At 34.7% G+C, this 12,536-nt stretch overlaps 1 protein-coding gene and 1 pseudogene across 4 annotated transcripts in view; both read right to left on the reverse strand.

The window, feature by feature from the left end:
• CDH18 (cadherin 18) overlaps window positions 1-12,536 on the reverse strand; it is a 981,465-nt gene that overhangs the window by 646,152 nt on the left and 322,777 nt on the right. The window lies entirely within an intron of this gene.
• The window catches only part of LOC131831093 (F-actin-capping protein subunit alpha-1-like), a 111,512-nt pseudogene continuing 99,013 nt past the window's right edge, over window positions 38-12,536 (reverse strand).

Here is a 12,536-nt window from a genome sequence, read left to right on the forward strand (position 1 = left end):
CCTTTAAGCATTCTACATTTTTTTTGCTGATCTTCTTTTAGTCAATTTTGGTGCAGGTAACTGGCAATGGCTGGCACAAAGCATTGAACGTGGTGTCTGACACTGTGTGACAGTTGTCACTAATTGCTGCCTGATACTCATCTTCTTTTTTTCTTTTTTTTTTTTTATTAAGATTTTATTTATTTATTTGACAGACAGAGAACACAAGTAGGCAGAGAGGCAGGCAGAGAGAGAGGAGGAAGCAGGCTCCCTGCCCAGCAGAAAGCCCGATGCGGGGCTCGATCCCAGGACCCCGGGATCATGATGTGAGCCAAAGGCAGAGGCTTTAGGCCACTGAGCCACCCAGGTGCCCCTAATACTCATTTTCTGCATGTTCTATGATTTTAATAAACTTCTTGGCAGTTTGGACTTCACTTGAAACAGTTACTGAATGCTGTACCTCTTCATGACTAACCAACTGAACATGGCCATCTCCACACCAGTAAACCGGAATCTTGAGTATTCCAACAACCTGGCCTGTAGGTGGTGTGGGGGTTCTCATCTCCAACGACCACTCCAGAAGCTTTTAGGCTGAAGCTAGTGGCTTCTGATATATGCAACAATGGTCTTTTGCCATCTACATTATTGGCATAAAGAGTACAAAAGTCGTTGGAATAATGATCCATGACAGGATTCTCTGTACCTCCACCCATGTCCTCCGGCTGGCTGGCTGTCACTTGCTTCTTTATCTAAGGGATCACAATTAAGGGAAATATTGATTCTTGGATCTAAAAATCTGCTATTACCCAGATCACTCTGTTCTGCCTTTAAGACCTGATCTTCACACCCTTCAATCTTTCCAGATAGAAGGGTGTGAAGTGGGCAAATGACTGTACTGCCCCTTCCTTGAGGAGACTGTCATTATTAAGCAGTAGCCAGACATCCTGAACACGTCATTAATTCCCCGGGGGGTACATGAGTGATGAATTCAGCAGCTTTGGGTACCCTCGTCTCATGTGACACCAGATTCTCCAAATTGGTGGTATTGGGCTGCTCTCCAATTTCTTACTTTTAGAATTTCTGCTTACTCTTTGATTAAGAATGTTATCCTTGTTGTATAGTATGTGTCAATAGTTAATTATACACACATTTAATTAAATATCTAATATTTGCCCCAGAATATGCTCCACTCTGAGGATAGAGAGATGAGTAAAAGACAGTGTCTGTCATGGAAGAATTTACTTAAATTCAAATAAACTTTATGGACAATGATGACTTAACAGAAGGCTACTTGAATATTTACTGAATGCTTGAAGGACATAAGGATAATTGAAAAATGTTAAGCTGAATATTAGTATTTGCAATGAAGTTTTATTTGTGTAACAGATTTTTGGAAGAGGAGACATATTTCTCAAAAATAATCTTGATTTTATTTGCTCCACTGGCTTTTATAAAACATCTATCTATTATTATATTTGTGTTCGGTTTTCATCATTCTCATTCTCCTTAACTGTAATTTTACTCGTTCTCCTGAAATTTCTAGATATATTGCAGGCCTATATTTGAAACATAGTGTGTGTGTGTTGGGGGGGGGTGGTGTCTGTGTGTGTGTGTGTGTGTGTGTGTGTCTCTGTGTCTGTGAGAGAGAGAGAAAGAGGAAGAAGTTGATTGACTAATTAATTCCATATATATATATATATATATATATTTAGATTTTATTTATTTATTTGACAGAGAGAGATCACAAGTAGGCAGAGAGGCAGGCAGAGAGAGAGGAGGAAGCAGGCTGTCCGCTGAGCAGAGAGCCTGATGCAGGACACGATCCCAGGACCCTGAGATCATGACCTGAGCCGAAGGCAGAGGCTTAACCCACTGAACCACCCAGGTGTCCCGTTCCATATATTTGACAACTATATCCAGAGAGAGGGGAAAAGCCTATTAAGAGCCCCTGAATAACAAAGGCAACATTTTGAGCAAAGCAAGCCCCAGTACGAATTCCTTCAGGGAAGATAAACATCTTATAATATACTATTTTCAGACAAAAATGCAGTTAAATGGCACAACCATTTGTGCCATAGCATCTCTTATATTGTGAATGGACTTGTTTGTTTCAAGCGTTAGAATCAATATGTTATCTTAAAACTTATTTTAAAAAATTGAATAAATAAGAAATTTTTTAAAAATAGGAAAACTAAATTTTTATATCCAATGTTTTAAATACTTTAAAGTTATTTAAGTTTAAATGCTTTTAAATGTTTTTAATGTCTCTTAATCCAAAACCTATCCTGCAATTGCCTTAAAAAATATTACATAACCATACTTTAAAAAATATTCAGGGGTGCCTGGGTGGTTCAGTGGGTTAAGCCTCTGCCATCAGTTCATGATCTCAGGGTCCTGGGGTCAAGCCTCGCATGGGGCTCTCTGCTCATCAGGGAGCCTGCTTCCCCCTCCTTCTCTCCCTGCCTCTGTGCCTACTTGTGATCTTGCTCTCTCACTGTGAAATAAATAAATTAAAAAAAAAAAAAAACCTTTAAGAAAGAATGAGATGGAACCACAATGTATTTTACTATTCTTAAAGAATGATGCTTTTTTTTTTTTTTTAATTTTTTATTTTTTATAAACATATATTTTTATCCCCAGGGGTACAGGTCTGTGAATCACCAGGTTTACACACTTCACAGCACTCACCAAATCACATACCCTCCCCAATGTCCATAATCCCACCCCCTTCTCCCAAACCCCCTCCCCCCGGCAACCCTCAGTTTGTTTCGTGAGATTAAGAGTCACTTATGGTTTGTCTCCCTCCCAATCCCATCTTGTTTCATTTATTCTTCTTCTACCCACTTAAGCCTCCATGTTGTATCACCACTTCCTCATATCAGGGAGATCATATGATAGTTGTCTTTCTCTGCTTGACTTATTTCGCTAAGCATGATACGCTCTAGTTCCATCCATGTTGTTGCAAATGGCAAGATTTCATTTCTTTTGATGGCTGCATAGTATTCCATTGTGTATATATACCACATCTTCTTGATCCATTCATCTGTTGATGGACATCTAGGTTCTTTCCATAGTTTGGCTATTGTGGACATTGCTGCTATAAACATTCGGGTGCATGTGCCCCTTTGGATATGATGCTTTTTGCATTGTTGTAATTATGAACCACATATACAAAGACAAAAACTTTTTTTAACAATCCCCATGGGTAGTTCACATTATTTGATTACTAGAAAATTAATATTATAATGAATACATTTCAAGAATACACTTCTAGTCAAAAACATCTGAACAGTGTTTAATGAGGGAAGACATTCTGCATTTCATCACTGAGTTTATACACAAAAGACATGTTCTGTCCTCACATAGAAAGGAGAATACTAACAAAACATTTTACATTTTAAATTCATAACTCCTCGGATCTTCTTGTAGTTTTACTTTCACAGATTGGGATTCTGAATGTTTGGTATGATTGGTACAGGAAAAGAGTAGAACTAATTTTACTTAAAGATGCAAGAAAAGAAATTGAGAGGTCTCTGTTCCACTTCAAATTACAATAAGCAAGTGAATGGATGAATAAATAAATAATAAATATATAATGAGTAAATAAAGAAACAAATAATTTATTTGTTAATCTTGACATTAACAAGAGCCACACCTGGTGGGTGGTAGACAACAGTTTCAGGCTGACTACAGCAGGAATCAGATGGAACACCCAAAGTTGGGATCATTCGGGCAGAATGTATTTACAAAAGACTTTTTACAAAGAGTCATGTGTCTGTGTGACAAATAAGTTTTCACTGTGCTGAGGCCCAAGGGAATAATGTAGAGATAGTCCTACAAGGAAGATCGCTTTCAGTGGAGCTAGATAAATTAGTCAAGAACAGAGCCTCAAAGAAACAACCTCAAGTGGTGCTGGGTAGAAACACTGCTTTCTCCTTGTTATCTTCTGCCAGGGCACTGACTGACGGCCCAACAGAAACAGAGCAAGGGGAGAGTCCATACAGGTCAGCATCATGAGCCAGGAAGCTGAGCTCATAAACGTGGGGGGTGGATCTGGAAGAACCGACAGCAAATACTTAGTTCAGGATATAAAAGTGTATTTTGAATGGACAAATAAGGGATGAACAATAAATGACAAGTTCTCATTTCTTTCTTTCCTTTTTTTTTTTTTTAAAGATTTTACTTATTTATTTGACAGAGAAAGATCACAAGTAGGCAGAGAGAGAGAAAGAGAGAAGGAAGCAGGCTCCCTCCCAAGCAGAGAGCCTGATGTGGGACTCGATCCCAGGACTCTGGGATCATGACCTGAGCCGAAGGCAGAAGCTTAAGCCACTGAGCCACCCAGATGCCCAAGTTCTCATTTCTTAAGGGTTTGTTACCAAATGTTGTGGAGAAACTAGTCCTTTATCTCTCAAGGTAAATAAATGCATTAGATGTTTTATTTTCATATAGGAAATCATGATAAATATTTTAGTGGAATTAAAATGCTATTAACATTTAAGCATCTTTAGGATTATAAATAAATGTTATATTTATAAATTTATGGATATATGTATATATACACACATATATATTTGATTTTCTTAAAGTTTCTAAGCTAATCTCATATTTGTTTCAATTTCTTTTGACTAACTGGCAAGATCCTTCACCTGTTGTTTTAATATAATACGAACACTAAAACTGCTTCACAAAACAAGGAAGCTTATCATGGCAGTGCTAATTAGAAATAATATTTTTTTAAATGTCAAACAATAAACAATGTGATTTCCAACATTAAAAATCAATGAAGGGGTGTCTGGTGGCTGAGTTGGTTAAGCAATCAAGTCTTGATTTGAGCTCAGGTGATGATCTCACGGTGGTGAGATGAGCCCCATTTCTGGCTCCCCCTTTTGAGGAGTTTGCTTCTCCCCCCTCTCTGCCCCTCCCCCCCACTCATGCACTCTCTCATGCGTGCGCTCTCTCTCTCAAATAAATAAATCTTTTAAAAAATCAATAAGTTATGATATAAGGAATTTGAGAAACAAAACAGAGGATCATAGGGGAGGGGAGGGAAAAATGAAAAAAAAAAAAAAAGAAACCAGAAGGAGACAAACCATAAGAGTCTCTTAATCTCAGGAAACAAAGCTAGGATTAATGGAAGACAGAGGGGGTGGGAGGGATGTGGTGGTGGGGTGACGGACTTTGGGGAAGGTATGTGCTATGGGGAGTGCTGTGAATTGTGTAAGACTGATGAATCACAGACCTGTACCCCTGAAACAAATAATACATTATATGTTAATAAAAAATCAATAAATTACTTTGCACATGTGTAAAATTTGTAGGAGGGGCGCCTGGGTGGCTCATTCCGTTAAGCAGCTGCCTTTAACTCAGGTCATGATCCCAGGGTCCTGGGATGGAGCACTGCATTGGGCTCCCTGCTGGGCAAGGAGCCTGCCTCTCCCTCTCCTTCTGTCTGCTGCTTCCCCTACTTATATTCTCTCTGTCAAATAAATAAGTAAATAAAATCTTTAAAAAAATAAAAATTAAATAAAAATAAATAAAATAAAATTTATAGCAATTTGTTTTTCCTGAGTCTGTCAATATTGGTCCAATGTGCTAAAGTATAGCACACTTTAATATAAAGCTAATTATAATTGTAACAAAGCTTAAGGTAAACCAGTCAAGGAAATAAATGCAAACTGTAAATGAATGGAAAATGGAAAAATTAATTATTATTACAAACAATACAAAATTATCAAGTCTATGTAATTACACTATCAAATAAATCATATCTATTTGTGAGAGGCAGATATCATTGGATGAATTTAATGTGCATGATCAAATACCTACAGATTATTTTCTAAGACACAGCATCTAATCTGAAGTGATAGAGTATATAAAATAAAATGATATTATAAAATAGAATTACTAAACTGGTAGGTGTCTGGTATATGGTATATAACCATACTTTGGTTTTGAGAAGCATATTCTGGACTACTTTTAAATGGCATAAATATTAAATAAAATGAAAATTTGCACAGTACTTTTTAACTTTTCTTAGTAGAGGCAGGTATTCTTAAAATATCTACAAGGGTTTCTCAAGTCAAAGAGAGAACATTAATTTGAGTTATAACCTGGGGAGTGCAACAAAACTTTTCAATAAAGTTTGTTCCATTCAAAGTTAAGGAAGTAGTTTCTAGAGTAGCAATAATAATAATAATGACTGCTCATCAGATCTTACCTCACGGGTCAATTCTTTCAATTGTGAAAGCAGAAAGGTTTTCTAAGTGTCACTCTAAATTACTCAGAATATTTTGAATTAATTGAGCTCCTGATCCTTTTCAAACTTTGTTTAGCCTCATGAATTTTATCTATTCTAAAGGTAATCCTCCTTTATTAAATATTATACAAGTCAATTAAATAACAGATTCAGTAATGTTGGCAAAATATCTAATTTCAGATTTATTAATTTTTAATTAAAGAAGAAAAATACATAATGAAGGAAATCAGAATGGCCAGTATATTTTATACCCCAAAGAACTAAAGAGCGTATTTCTTACACTCTGCTGTTTATATCCCACAGTTTGCAATCATGAGTATTAAACAATGAACATTTTTTATCTTTTTTTTAAGACTTTATTTATTTATTTGACAGAGAAAGAGAGAGCACAAGTAGCTACAGCAGCAGGCAAAGGGACAGGAAGAAGCAGGTTCCCCGCCGAACAGAGAGCCTGAACATGTGGCTCCAACCCAGAAGCCTGGGATCATAACCTGAGCCAAAGGCAGACACTTAACCTACTTAGCCGCCCAGGCACCCCGATAATTAACATTTTTAAAAAATACATTATTTTAGTATTCTATTTCAATCAAATTTTGTTTATATATTTATTTATTTCTCTTTAAAATCAACTATATCTTCGTCAAATTAATCTATTAAAATAAACTTCTACATGTAAAAGAAATGAATTATTATAAATGTACAAAATTATATTTTAATAGCATGTTAACAATTTGGTGGAAAATATTATCAAGCATGCAGTTAAAATGGCTTGACTTGATAAAGAAACAAATACAGGAACATTCATACTTATTTGAAAATTTTGATTCAGTTTTCAGGAGAACTGAAATATTTAATAATAATTAAATTAATTGCTTATTACCATGCCATGATCATTAGATTTTAACATATGCTTTCACCTAAGGCCAACTAAGTATGCTACAAAATTTTATACCAATAACATTGTACAAATCTCTACTTTCTGAGCTTAGACACTAAGCCATTTCATATTTTTACTAGTGGCAAGAAAGTTTGCATTAGCAGTACATACTTCTCAACACGTGCTTTTTTCTTATTCTGTTATCATTGTTAAGCTATTCTTTTTTTACTTCCTCTTGTGATTTTATATTATTCCTTTAAAAAATCCATTGTGGACTCTATATGTTGCAATTTTAAAATGTCTTTGAGATTATGTTTCTAGAGAGTCCTGGGATCCATTTAGTTTAAATGACAGAATTTTAGGTGTCACTGACATATGAGACCACAGTGGTTTTCTTATGAACTCACTCATTTGGTTAAGTTCTGCTAAACTTGCCACTTCTCTCTAAAAGAAATATAGGGGAGGTAGGGAATGAGAAGAAAGAGCAGAATGCTATAATGTTAAAAATAGAATATAGAGTGAGAGTTTCAATGATTTTCTTCAAGAAATGTTCCTTATCTGATGGAAGTACTAGCCACAAACACTGGGAACACTCACAAATTCTCCAATAAACAAATGTGCAAGTAATATAATGTGTTTATTGTCCTAGAAAGTAGAAAAATTATTAAATTTTCTAAAACCCCCATGGCTGCTGCCTTCATGGAGTTTATCACCTAAGGCAAGTGACACTTGTAAATAGTAAGTAGACAAATACGTATAAAACAAGAAGCTGTGATAATTGCTCTAAAGTAAAATTACGGGGTGTTATGAGCGTATACATCAAGGAACCTACCAAGCAAGTTTCAGAAGTAATTTTCCTAGGAGGTGATATTGGCACTAAGTTCTGATAAAACTGATAGAATTAGGTAAATGAAGACCTACAGGAAGCAATCTAGGCAGAGGGCCTGGATGTGCAAAGGAGGTAGCTGGAAATTCAGAAGCCTTAGAAGAGTTTCCAGCAGGAAGGTGACATGGTCGGATTTATATTTTGAAATCTCACTGATGAGATGTAGATCAGACTACTGGGGACCAAAAAAAGTGACTGTAGGTTGAACAAAAATGGTAGATTATTACAAAAAACTGTGATCACAGTTTGGGAATCTAGAAAAAGGCATTATTTCTGGAATTCTAGTGCTTAAAGTAGGTGATCAGTTAAAAATAATACACATTTTCCTCACTAGAGGTATAGGATTATATATATAGACCTAATTTAAGAATATTTCCATCCATTTTGAATAGTTTGAATTTAGAGAAAATAGTTTTGTTTAAGGAGATTACTTTAGGTAGTAATGGCTAAAACTTTTGGGAACAGAACTGAAATGGAGAATTATGATTAAGAACATGACTCAGGCAAAAATAACCCATGATGTGGAGAAATTAAATTTAATACATGAGAAAGTCTAAATCAAAATACAGCATATGGGAAAACGATTTTAAAATAGTAAAAAAAAAATCCATTTTTGAAGAACACTTTTTGTATGGAATATTTCAAACTGTATGCAAAAAGGAAAAAGACTGTAATCAACTTCCTGGACCCATCACTCGGCTTTAATAATATTCAAACTGCGAGCAACATTATTGTCTCTACACAACACATGCTCCTGGGTAAATTTGAGGCAAATGCAAACAGCATATTAATTTATGTGTGAATATTTCAGTGTGTCTCTAAATTACAAGAATCTTCCTTTTCCAACACAGCTAGCATAGAAGCGTAACCCCTCAAACACACACACACACAAACCAGGAATTCCTTGTTGTAATATTACATGTCCAGTTGCGTTCATGTTATATCTCTAGTTGAAACATAAATGTTCCTTTTCTTTGTTAGTCTCTCTCTTAGTCTGAAGTGGAACCCTAGACTTCCATATTCTATTCTAGATGCTTACAGGGACTTTTACTTCAAGTCTAATTATTTTACCAGAATATGTTTTCGTGTTGGAAATACTTGCTTAACTTCCCAAGGAACTCAACGTTCTGTCATTATGTAGTTTCACACCATATTTTTATTGAGCTCAGGAAATTTTCTGGGATTATACTTATAGTATTTTTCCATTCCATTTATTTGGTTTTCTTCTTCAGAGGGGTCTAGTACATGTATTTTATCTATCTATCTATCTATCTATCTATCTATTTATTTATTTATTTTTTAAGTAGTCTCCACACCCAGTGCAGGGCTTGAACTCACAATCCTGAGATCAAGACCTAAGGTCAAGAGTGGGTTGTTCTACTAAGCCACCCATGTGTCCCCATTGTAATTCTTAATGAAGTTCATTAGCTTCTGTTTCCATATTTTTCTTTTCTCCAATCACTTCTTTCTGAACTTTTATAAATGATTTATGTTGTTGGCTTATTCTTCTGTCATGTCCTTTATTTCTCTTATTTCAAAATATTAGACTGTATTTTTCATTTGCTTTGGTAACATAAATTCCCAACACACTTTCTGCATAGGTAGGAAGCTAATCCTTTCTCCTCTCCCTTTCTCCCTCTCCCTCCTCCTCTTCTTCTGTCTTCTTTCTTCTTCTCTGTAGCTTTTAGAGGACAAAGCCACAATCTTTTTCTCTGGTTTAGTATGAAGTGAGATGAATTTTCATGCACTTCCAAGAGAAAGGAATGGACCAATATCACTTTTCTGTGTCATTATCCTAAGGCTCCCTTTCTTCTCTTTTCATGCAGATTAAAACAGCAGGATTCAAGACTGGAGGTCTCTGCCCTTTCATCTGAACTCTTCTAATTCTTTGCTTATTATCCAGTCCAGCTCTTTGGGGGATATTCTACTCCTCAGGTTGACTTGGGAGAGCACTGTGGTTTGTTAGTCTCCAAGATTCATACTCAGAAACAGCTGCACTATTTGAACACCAGATCTTCCTTTATGTCACTGCGCTCATCTGGAGTTAAAAACCTCAAATGCCACCAACCTCCACAACCACCAGTATCACATGCTGTGTTAGGACTGCCCTCTGAGTCTTCTAGTATGTACATGATGATGATTTTCAGTACTCTGCCTCTCAAACTATCACATGATTTTCTTCCATATGATTTTTTGGTAACAGTTGTGTTTTGTAGCTATTGGTGTTTATCCCAAACCATTTATTTGTACTTGGGGGTGCATGAGAATGAAAATGGGTCACCTAGTTTTGGCACAGGAGTTGTCCTACTTATTGTCCTACTTGATTCTGCTATTTTACTTGCTAATTTCTTTAATCAGTGAAATTCTAATAGATTAACAATATCTACCACTATCAATGTCACCTCTGCAGAATAACTTATTAAAAGAGTGTTTTAATTTTAAGTTAAGTGCAATGCAATAGCTCATTTAAGTAAGGCTCTGCAACTAGTCTTTTAGTAAAAAACCATACACAAGTCTTTATTCTCAGTCCAAGATGCTTTAAATTTAATGTAATATTCATTACTGAGCAACTACTATATTGCCAAACTCCTCTTGGGTGGAATAAAAGTTAACATATCAGCAATTTTTACTGAAAGAATTGAGAGAAATGAAACACTATGTAACCAATACAAAAATATAAAATATTATTTCTTAACTTAGAAATATGTCAACTCTGTTTTTCTAAGGAAAAACAAAATCTGTACCAAAAACTATAATGAATGATCTCATGTCAACAGCAACAACAAATAATGGATGAAAATAAAGATGACTATTTGCAAAAATAGTAGATAATAATTTCTAAATTATGGGATTAGACTTTTTTATACTTTTATTATGTTTTTATAACATTTTGTTATTTTTGTTGACTAGCTTTTTGTTTGTTTGTTTGTTTGTTTGCAATGAACCAGTATTACATTTAAGATTAAAATTAGGCTCTATTTTTACAGACTAGGGACACTGGAAAATCAGTGAAAATTCCTTTTGCATATTTAACAAACTATGTAGGATGAATGTGTGACCAAGATAACAAAGAGAGTGTATCCAGAATAAGCAAGTATAAAAAAAAATATGTAAGAATGGATTATTTTCCTACGGATACATTTCAGTCCAAGAATGGATTATTTTCCTAAGGATACATTTCAGTCCTATTGTGAGTAAGAAGGAGAAGAGGCGGAAAAGGAGGGGGAAAGAAGACAACATAAGTCACTCGTTCAAACTCGAGTTCTATAATCTCTCTCTCTCTCTCTGTATCTCTCTCTTTCCCTCCTGCTCTCTCTCTGGTCAGCCACCTACTTAATGCAGGATCTATCTCAAAGTCTTCTGATGAACATAAAAAAGTCACAGTATTCATGGAGCATAACACACTTTTCTAAATGACTCCATGAAGCTTATCCTACCTGCCATCTTCACTAGAGTATGCTAAGATAGAACAACTATCTAAATCACTGAGTTTTGGGAATTTATCTATCTGCTACATAATTAAGAATGTTATCTTCAAAATCACTTTCAGATACCTGGTTGCATTTTTCTTGTATTTAATTAAAAAAGAATTCCTATAGTGACATAAGATGTGAATCAATGATTTGTTTTTCATTGATTGAGCTAATTATCTTAACCTTAATAAGACTTGCTTCTAGGTAGCGCAAACTTTAAAGAAAATGGGAAGAATATGTTTGGTTTCCACAACATTTTCATGGATTAAATCATTTTCTCAAAGTTACTTTTCTTACTCTCCCATAGGGTTACAATATAACTGTGAATTTGCACCTTTGAGTCTTTCAGTAAATTCTGCATGAATTCTTCACCTCTAACTTAAAGGGACTAGGGTAAAATACTGAGTTAAAGCTGTTGGAAGATATTTAAATATAGTTTATGCTTCATATAAATTTAGAAGATAGATTTGGCTAACTTGCTTCATGTGGTTATTTTAATTCAGAGACTAAAATGGTGGTTTGAAAAGTTCTTCAGTTGAAGAACTGATAACTAAAATTTACTAAAATTTTTACTAAACATGACTGTCTTATATTTTTTGGAAACAAATGAACATTTCAGCCTAAAAAGGGATGGCAAGCTAATTTTCCAAGTGTTTGCAGTGTCCTAAGAAAATATCAATTTATATTAAAAACCAAAATAAATATTTTATTTTCTCTGCTAGCATAATAAGAATCATTCCAAGTAATTACTTTTATAATAAACTTATTTTGATATTTCAGTTTTTGAATTTTTTGTTTCTCTCCCTTTCTTATTTTAATGAATAACACACTTTGAACTTAAAAAAAACCTCATGTGATGGATAATATTGGACTTATGAGAAGCATCAAATAATTTGAGTTCCTTTTGCTCTAAAATTGTATTTGATTAAAAATATTAAAATTCATTAAAATAGAAAATACATTTATATCAGATTCAGAATTTTATTAATATCAAAACAATTTTCCTTCACAGGGCAGCACTGGTAGAAATACAATGACCATATTAATAGGTCAAGGAAAACA

This window comes from Mustela lutreola, chromosome 5 (genome assembly GCF_030435805.1).
Source record: "Mustela lutreola isolate mMusLut2 chromosome 5, mMusLut2.pri, whole genome shotgun sequence".
Lineage (NCBI taxonomy): Eukaryota > Metazoa > Chordata > Mammalia > Carnivora > Mustelidae > Mustela > Mustela lutreola.